This window comes from Triticum aestivum, chromosome 3B (assembly GCF_018294505.1).
Source record: "Triticum aestivum cultivar Chinese Spring chromosome 3B, IWGSC CS RefSeq v2.1, whole genome shotgun sequence".
Taxonomy (NCBI): Eukaryota; Viridiplantae; Streptophyta; class Magnoliopsida; order Poales; family Poaceae; genus Triticum; species Triticum aestivum.
In genome coordinates, this window is record NC_057801.1 from 645,274,804 (window position 1) to 645,284,019 (window position 9,216).

Consider the following 9,216-nt stretch of genomic DNA (forward strand, 5'->3'; position numbering starts at 1 on the left):
TTGCTGGTTTTGCTTCTGCCTAAAACCACTGCACTATACTATCGTTTCCCTTTCGCAATGGAGAATCGGAGTTTCTTTCATTCATTCGTCCAAAAGTTCGAACCTAAAACCACTGCACTATACTATCGTTTCCCTTTCGCAATGGAGAATCGGAGTTTCTTTCATTCATTCGTCCAAAAGTTCGAACCTAAAACCACTGCACTATACTATCGTTTCCCTTTCGCAATGGAGAATCGGAGTTTCTTTCATTCATTCGTCCAAAAGTTCGAACCTAAAACCACTGCACTATACTATCGTTTCCCTTTCGCAATGGAGAATCGGAGTTTCTTTCATTCATTCGTCCAAAAGTTCGAACCTAAAACCACTGCACTATACTATCGTTTCCCTTTCGCAATGGAGAATCGGAGTTTCTTTCATTCATTCGTCCAAAAGTTCGAACTGATGAAGAAAGACATGTAAATACTCCCTCCGTTTCAAATAGATGATCCAATTTTGTACTCCCTCCATCCCAAAATTCTTGTCTTAGATTTATCTAGATACGGATGTATCTAACACTAAAATGTGAATAGATACATCCGTATGTAGACAAATTTAAGACAAGAATTTTGAGACGGAGGGAGTACTAACTTTAGTACAAAGTTGAGTATCTATTTTGGAACGGAGGGAGTATATTTCAACATTAGGTTTCGATGTCATATTGAATTCATGCTTTAACCAATTTATCAAACTGTTTGAGAATTCATGCTTTAACCAATTTATCTAAAAATTCAAACCGTTGAAAGAGTCGGCCAATATATTTCAACGGAGCTCTGCTACGTGGATTGAGTACGTAGTCCCGGCGGCTACCGAATGATGGAACAAGTGGCCGAGCTCCCCGGAATTCGTGCTGCCTCACCAGGAACGCGACAACGTTGCGTAATACGCAGACAAAAATGCAGTATAAAATCCACCTGGTTGGTGAGGGGTTGTTAGACTAGCAAACAAGAAGCGTAGTACTAGATTTGAGGCCTGCCGCTTATTAGCTGCCAGGTGAAGAAAAATGATTTGTTTCTGTCAGCTTTTGCTGAGCGAATGAGCTATGCGAAGAAGCGGTCGACATAGGGTATCTCCTGCTAAGTAACAGTCCAAAAACCTGCTCGTGGTTTAAAGCAAGCAAATTGCCAAGGCGCGTGTTTGGTTGCCCGCACAGATCAATCGGGCTCGCTCGGGATGGAATTGATCTGTTTAGTTGTGTGCATTTACTGTTTGGATAGCATCGCATGAAACTTAAAGCATCTTTCAGCTAGGTCTGCTAGGAACTTTCCAATTTCTAGATAGCTGTTTAACGAAGGATGTACTTTTTTTTAGAAAGGAGGTTAAAACCCCTGGGCTCTGCATTAATCGATGCATACAACTATCTTTATTAATTATTCAACAAATATCTGACAAAAATATACATCGAGCCACCCCGAGCCACCACTCACACCTACAAACTCGATAATGTGGAGTTAGGGACGAAGCTAGAAAAAATGTTTGCTGGGGCCAAGTCTATGGCAGTGGGGTCATCTTCAATAAATAGATAGTGTTTAGTACTAATTTAATGAAGCATTTCCTGATTTCGTTGGGGTCAATTGACCCCAATGCCTACCAAACAGCTTCGTCCCTGTGTGGAGTGTTTTTACTTCCCATATCTAAAACCGGTGTCGTCGCCGATCCATCCGCATAACGTATCGGAACCTACAACTCGTGCAGCAAACCTAAAGCGTACACCACAACACATGTTTTAGAAGCCGCCATCATCATCGAACCGTTGACCCATCTTCAAGAAAGAGATATGCATCATCCTTGCCAGTCTGACCATCCGTCGACGCCATCGCGGCACCCAACGTCACCACCTCCCTGCATGCAAACTGCTGAGCCCGTCGCGGTCGCCACCAATACGCCGCAACACCATGACGCCAAGCCAAGTACCACCAGTCGACACAACTTGAAGTCTCTGAAAGATCTGTCATGTGTAGCACCTACCGAACAAGCATGACACAACGTAGCACCTATCGGCCAAGCATGACTTGACATCTTCACCGAAGCTCCGTGCAACACGAAACCGCTCCATCTTCTGCCTTTGTCTTCCAGTGCTGCTCCATAAACCATCCTCCCAAGAGAGAAACGACACCACAGTGCCGCCATCGTCTGATCTGGAAGACTGGATCCTAGGGTTTCCCCGAAGCAGCACGAGTGGGTCGACAGTAGTTACACAATGATGCCTTCATCAAGGTAAAGACGCAGAACGCTGCCATCGCCCGCCGTAGTCTCGGTTTTCACTCGTAACTATGTCTCCCCGACTCGTAGCCGGGACTAGATGACAGATCTTGAGATCCGACCACCTCCGATGGAGGAGATGACCACCACCGCTAAGCCCATGGTCGCCACCTTGGGCGCCCGTGTGATGCATATCAAGACCAGGAGCGCCACCGTGATACGAAGCCGAACCAAAGGTTGAGCGGCTGCAACATGGCCGCCACTACTACGGCTACAGACCCGCCGCCACACTCCAGCCGTCGTTGTCCACCATCACCACTGAGGAGATCAAGATCGGAACCGCTGCAACAATCTTGAGCAGTTGACGTGCGAGAAGAAGGCCGCTACCGCCGAGCCACTTGGGCTTTGCACTGGCATCGTCGCCGGCGGCGGCGGAGAGGTGAATGGTGGCGGGGACCAGAGGAGGGAAGCAGGGACGCCCCGGTGCGGTGCGGTGGCGCCACACAAGAGCGGGGATAAGATCGGGTGAGATGGCGACAGAGGAAGGATCCGGCGGCGGCACTAGATCGAGTCGCGAGTCCCTCCTGGTCGCTAGTGCTCCCGGTCCTTTTTTACGGAGCTAGGTAGTTCACTAAAGAGATTAGCAACAAAGGTGTAGGTGATATGGAGGAGTTGACTACTTATTTTTAAGGTGAGTTCTATTCTTCCGAAGGGGTGCATGACATGGACAAAGTTTTGAATGTGGTTCCAACTAAAGTTAATCTAACCATGAATGAATTATTAAATGCAACATATACGTAAGAGGAAGTCCAAGTGGCACTCTGCCAGATGTTCCCGACAAAGGCGTCGGGATCAGATGGGTTCCTTGCACATTTTTTCCAGTGCCACTGGGAGGCTTGTGGCACATATGTCACTCAGGCAGTCCTTCACATCATTGAGGGGACCGAGTCTGCAAAAAGCATCAATGATACTATTTTGGTTCTTATACCAAAGGTAAAAAAAACCCCACTTTATTGTCACAACTCATGCCTATATCTTTGTGCAATGTACTGTATAATATTGCTTCCAAGGTTATATCCATTAGGCTAAAATTGGTGCTACCTGACATCATCTCAGAGTAACAGTCAGCTTTTGTCCCAGGTAGACTTATTACTAACAACATAATATCAGCCAATGAGGCCTCATCTCATGAAAAGAAAAAAGGCAAGAAAAATAGATATTGTGCCCTAAAGTTGGATATGATGAAAGCATATGATAGAGTCGAGTGGGACTATTTGCAAGCAATTATGCTGACGTTGGGATTCACGGAGAGTGGGTTAACATTCTGATGAGCATGGTGAGAACTGTCAATTTTTCAGTGTTGTTAACTGCTAAAAGATTGCAGAAATCCAAACCAACTCATGTGATTCGACATGGAGACACAATATCCCCTTATCTTTTTCTTGATAGCAGTAGAGGGCCTTTCATGCCTTTTAAAATTAATTGACGAGTCATCCACCTGAATGGCGTTCAGGTAGCTCTTTTAGCGCCGCCAGCTAACCGTTTATTATTCGCAGATGACAGACTGCTATTTTTCAGGGCTAGTGCTGGGATAATAAATGAGCAGTTGTTGACCACATATTGCTAGGCTTCAGGACAACGAGTCAATCATGATAAATCTTCTATCCTCTTTAGTAAAGGATGTCTGGATAATGTAAGGGAAGAGGTGAAGCTTCTATTGCAGGTACCAAATGGATCTCTGAGTGCAAAATACTTGGGCATGCCATTTGAGCTGGGGTCCTAAAAAATGGGACCTTCAAGTATGTGAAATATTAGTTGTGGAGCAAAGTACAAGGGTGGATCGAGAAAACAATATCTTCTGCAGGTAAAGAAGTTTTGGTTAAAGAAGTTGCACAAGTAGTTCTTGTTTTTTCCATGTCTTGATTCAAATTACCTAGAGGACTATGCGAACATTTGAACACTTTGATAAGGAAATTCTGGTGGGGAAGTAAAGATGGGAAGTGCCAACCTAGCTAGGTATCGTGGGAAGCAATGACACAACCAAAGAGTATGGGAGGATTTTGAGTTATTCAACCTAGCACTGTCAGCTAAACAGGCATGGAGGATCTTGCAAACTCTTGAATCACTAAGCGCGAGAATTCTGCTTAGTGTCTATTTCCCTAATGGTTCAATTCTTAATGCCGAGTTTGGAAATCACCCAAGCCAAATAATGAGATCAATAGTTGAAGGATAGGACATATTGAAACAAGGTCTTATAAGAAGAATAGGTAATGACGATATGACTAACATTTGGCTGGACAACTAGATACCGAGGGATGTAATGATCAGACCCTCTGGACGCAGAGTTGGTAACCCACTTGAATTTGTCTCACACCTTATTGACCATACATCTGCTACATGGGATCATGTGAGGGTGGAGGAATATGCTTACCAATTGATATCCCTGCCATCATTGGGATACCTCTTTGCATAAGAGACATCACTGATATTTAGGCTTAGAATTTTGAAAAAAGTGAGATTTTCACTGTAAGATTCGCTTATAGAATGATGATAAATACCAAGATGAGGAGAGGGGCATGTTGGGGAACATAGTAATTTCAAAAAAATTCCTACGTACACGCAAGATCATGGTGATGGCATAGCAACGAGAGGGGAGAGTGTTGTCCACGTACCCTCGTAGACCGTAAGCGGAAGCGTTATGACAACGCGGTTGATGTAGTCGTACGTCTTCACGATCCGACCGATCCAAGTACCGAACGTACGGCACCTCCGAGTTCAGCACACGTTCAGCTCGATGACGATCCCCGGGCTCCGATCCAGCAAAGCTTCGGGGATGAGTTCCGTCAGCACGACGGCGTGGTGACGATGATGATGCTCTACCGGCGCAGGGCTTCGCCTAAACTCCGCGACGATATGACCGAGGTGGAATATGGTGGAGGGGGGCACCGCACACGGCTAAGGAACGATCCGTAGATCAACTTCTGTGTTATGGGGTGCCCCCTTGCCCCTGTATATAAAGGAGGGAGGGGAAGGTGCGGCCGGCCCCCTTGGGGTGCGCCTGGAGGAGTCCTACTCCCACCGGGAGTAGGACTCCCCCCTCTTGCCTTGGTGGAGAAGGAAAAGGGGGAGGGGAAAGAGGAAAGGGGGGCGCCGCCCCCCCTTCCTTGTCCTATTCGGACTAGGGGGGGAGGGGGCGCGCGACCTGCCCTCCTCTTCTCCCTCATGGCCCACTAAGGCCCATTAACCCTCGGGAGGGTTCCGGTAACCCCCCGGTGTTCCGGTAAAATCCCCATTTCACCCGGAACCTTTCCGATGTCCAAACATAGGCTTCCAATATATCAATCTTTATGTCTCGACCATTTCGAGAGTCCTCGTCATGTCCGTGATCACATCCGGGACTCCGAACAAACTTAGGTACATCAAAACTTATAAACTCATAATAAAACTGTCATCGTAACGTTAAGCGTGCGGACCCTACGGGTTCGAGAACTATGTAGACATGACCTAGAACCATTCTCGGTCAATAACCAATAGCGGGACCTGGATGCCCATATTGGTTCCTACATATTCTACGAAGATCTTTATCGGCCAAACCGCATAACAACATACGTTGTTCCCTTTGTCATCGGTATGTTACTTGCCCGAGATTTGATCGTCGGTATCCAATACCTAGTTCAATCTCGTTACCGGCAAGTCTCTTTACTCATTCTGTAACACATCATCTTATAACTAACTCATTGGTTATAATGCTTGCAAGGCTTAGGTGATGAGTATTACCGAGAGGGCCCAGAGATACCTCTCCGACAATCGGAGTGACAAAACCTAATCTCGATTTATGCCAACCCAACATGTACCTTCGGAAACACCTATAGAGCACCTTTATAACCACCCAGTTACGTTGTGACGTTTGGTAGCACACAAAGTGTTCTTCCGGTAAACGGGAGTTGCACAATCTCATAGTTGCAGGAACTTTGTATAAGTCATGAAGAAAGAAATAGCAATATACTAAACGATCAAGTGCTAGGCTAACGGAATGGGTCATGTCAATCACATCATTATCCTAATGATGTGATCCCATTAATCAAATGACAACACATGTCTATGGTTAGGAAACATAACCATCTTTGATTAATGAGCTAGTCAAGTAGAGGCATACTAGTGACTATATGTTTGTCTATGTATTCACACATGTATCATGTTTCCGGTTAATACAATTCTAGCATGAATAACAAACATTTATCATGATATGAGGAAATAAAATAATAACTTTATTATTGCCTCTAGGGCATATTTCCTTCAGTCTCCCACTTGCACTAGAGTCAATAATCTAGATTACATAGTAATGATTCTAACAGCCATGGAGTCTTGGTGTTGATCATGTTTTGCTCGTGAGAGAGGCTTAGTCAACGGGTCTGCAACATTCAGATCCGTATGTATCTTGCAAATCTCTATGTCTCCCACTTGGACTTGGTCCCGAATGGAATTGAAGCGTCTCTTGATGTGCTTGGTCCTCTTGTGAAATCTGGATTCCTTTGCCAAGGCAATTGCACCAGTATTGTCACAGAAGATCTTCATTGGTCCCGATGCACTAGGTATGACACCTAGATCGGAAATGAACTCCTTCATCCAGACTCCTTCATTTGCTGCTTCCGAAGCAGCTATGTACTCCGCTTCACATGTAGATCCCGCTACGACGCTTTGTTTAGAACTGCACCAACTTACAGCTCCACCGTTTAATAAAAACACGTATCCGGTTTGCGATTTAGAATCGTCCGGATCAGTGTCAAAGCTTGCATCGACGTAACCGTTTACGACTAGCTCTTTGTCACCTCCATATACGAGAAACATATCCTTAGTCCTTTTCAGGTATTTCAGGATGTTCTTGACCGCTGTCCAGTGATCCACTCCTGGATTACTTTGGTACCTTCCTGCCAAGCTTATTGCTAAGCATACGTCAGGTCTGGTACACAGCATTGCATACATGATAGAGCCTATGGCTGAAGCATAGGGAACATTTTTCATTTTCTCTCTATCTTCTGCTGTGGTCGGGCATTGAGTTTGACTCAACTTCACACCTTGTAGCACAGGTAAGAATCCTTTCTTTGCCTGATCCATTTTGAACTTTTTCAAAATTTTGTCAAGGTATGTGCTTTGTGAAAGTCCTATTAAGCGTCTTGATCTATCTCTATAGATCTTGATGCCCAATATGTAAGCAGCTTCACCGAGGTCTTTCATTGAAAAACTTTTATTCAAGTATTCTTTTATGCTATCCAGAAATTATATATCATTTCCAATTAATCATATGTCATCTACATATAAAATTAGAAATGTTACAGAGCTCCCACTCACTTTCTTGTAAATACAGGCTTCTCCAAAAGTCCGTATAAAACCATATGCTTTGATCACACTATCAAAGCGTTTATTCCAACTCCGAGATGCTTGCACCAGTCCATAAATGGAACGCTGGAGCTTGCACACTTTGTCAGCACCTTTTGGATCAACAAAACCTTCCGGCTGCATCATATACAACTCTTCTTCTAGAAATCCATTCAAGAATGCAGTCTTGGCATCCATTTGCCAAATTTCATAATCATGAAATGCAGCAATAGCTAACATGATTCGGACAGACTTAAGCATCTCTACGAGTGAGAAAGTCTCATCGTAGTCAACCCGTTGAACTTGTCGAAAACCTTTCGCAACAAGTCGAGCTTTATAGACAGTTACATTACCATCAGCGTCAGTCTTCTTCTTAAAGATCCATTTATTCTCAATGGCTTGCCGATCATCAGGCAAGTCAACCAAAGTCCATACTTTGTTTTCATACATGGATCCCATCTCAGATTTCACGGCCTCTAGCCATTTTGCGGAATCTGGGCTCATCATCGCTTCCTCATAGTTCGTAGGTTCATCATGGTCAAGTAACATGACTTCCAGAATAGGATTACCGTACCACTCTGGTGCGGATCTTACTCTGGTAGACCTACGAGGTTCAGTAGAAACTTGATCTGAAGTTTCATGATCAATATCATTAGCTTCCTCACTAGTTGGTGTAGTTGTCACAGGAACCGGTTCTTGTGATGAACTACTTTCCAACAAGGGAGTAGATACAGTTATCTCATCAAGTTCTACTTTCCTCCCACTCACTTCTTTCGAGAGAAACTCCTTCTCTAGAAAGGATCCATTCTTAGCAACGAAAGTCTTGCCTTCGGATCTGTGATAGAAGGTGTACCCAACAGTCTCTTTTGGGTATCCTATGAAGACACATTTCTCCGATTTAGGTTCGAGCTTATCTGGTTGAAGTTTCTTCACATAAGCATCGCAGCCCCAAACTTTAAGAAACGACAACTTTGGTTTCTTGCCAAACCACAGTTCATAAGGCGTCGTCTCAATGGATTTTGATGGTGCCCTATTTAACGTGAATGCGGCCGTCTCTAAAGCATAACCCCAAAACGATAGCGGTAAATCAGTAAGAGACATCATAGATCGCACCATATCAAGTAAAGTACGATTACGACGTTCGGACACACCATTTTGTTGTGGTGTTCCAGGTGGCGTGAGTTGCGAAACTATTCCACATTGTTTCAAGTGTAGGCCAAACTCATAACTCAAATACTCTCCTCCACGATCAGATCGTAGAAACTTTATTTTCTTGTTATGATGATTTTCCACTTCACTCTGAAATTCTTTGAACTTTTCAAATGTTTCAGACTTGTGTTTCATCAAGTAGATATACCCATATCTGCTCAAATCATCTGTGAAGGTGAGAAAATAACGATACCCGCCGCGAGCCTCAACATTCATTGGGCCACAAACATCAGTATGTATGATTTCCAACAAATCAGTTGCTCGCTCCATAGTTCTGGAGAACGGCGTTTTAGTCATCTTGCCCATAAGGCACGGTTCGCAAGTACCAAGTGATTCATAATCAAGTGATTCCAAAAGTCCATCAGTATGGAGTTTCTTCATGCGCTTTACACC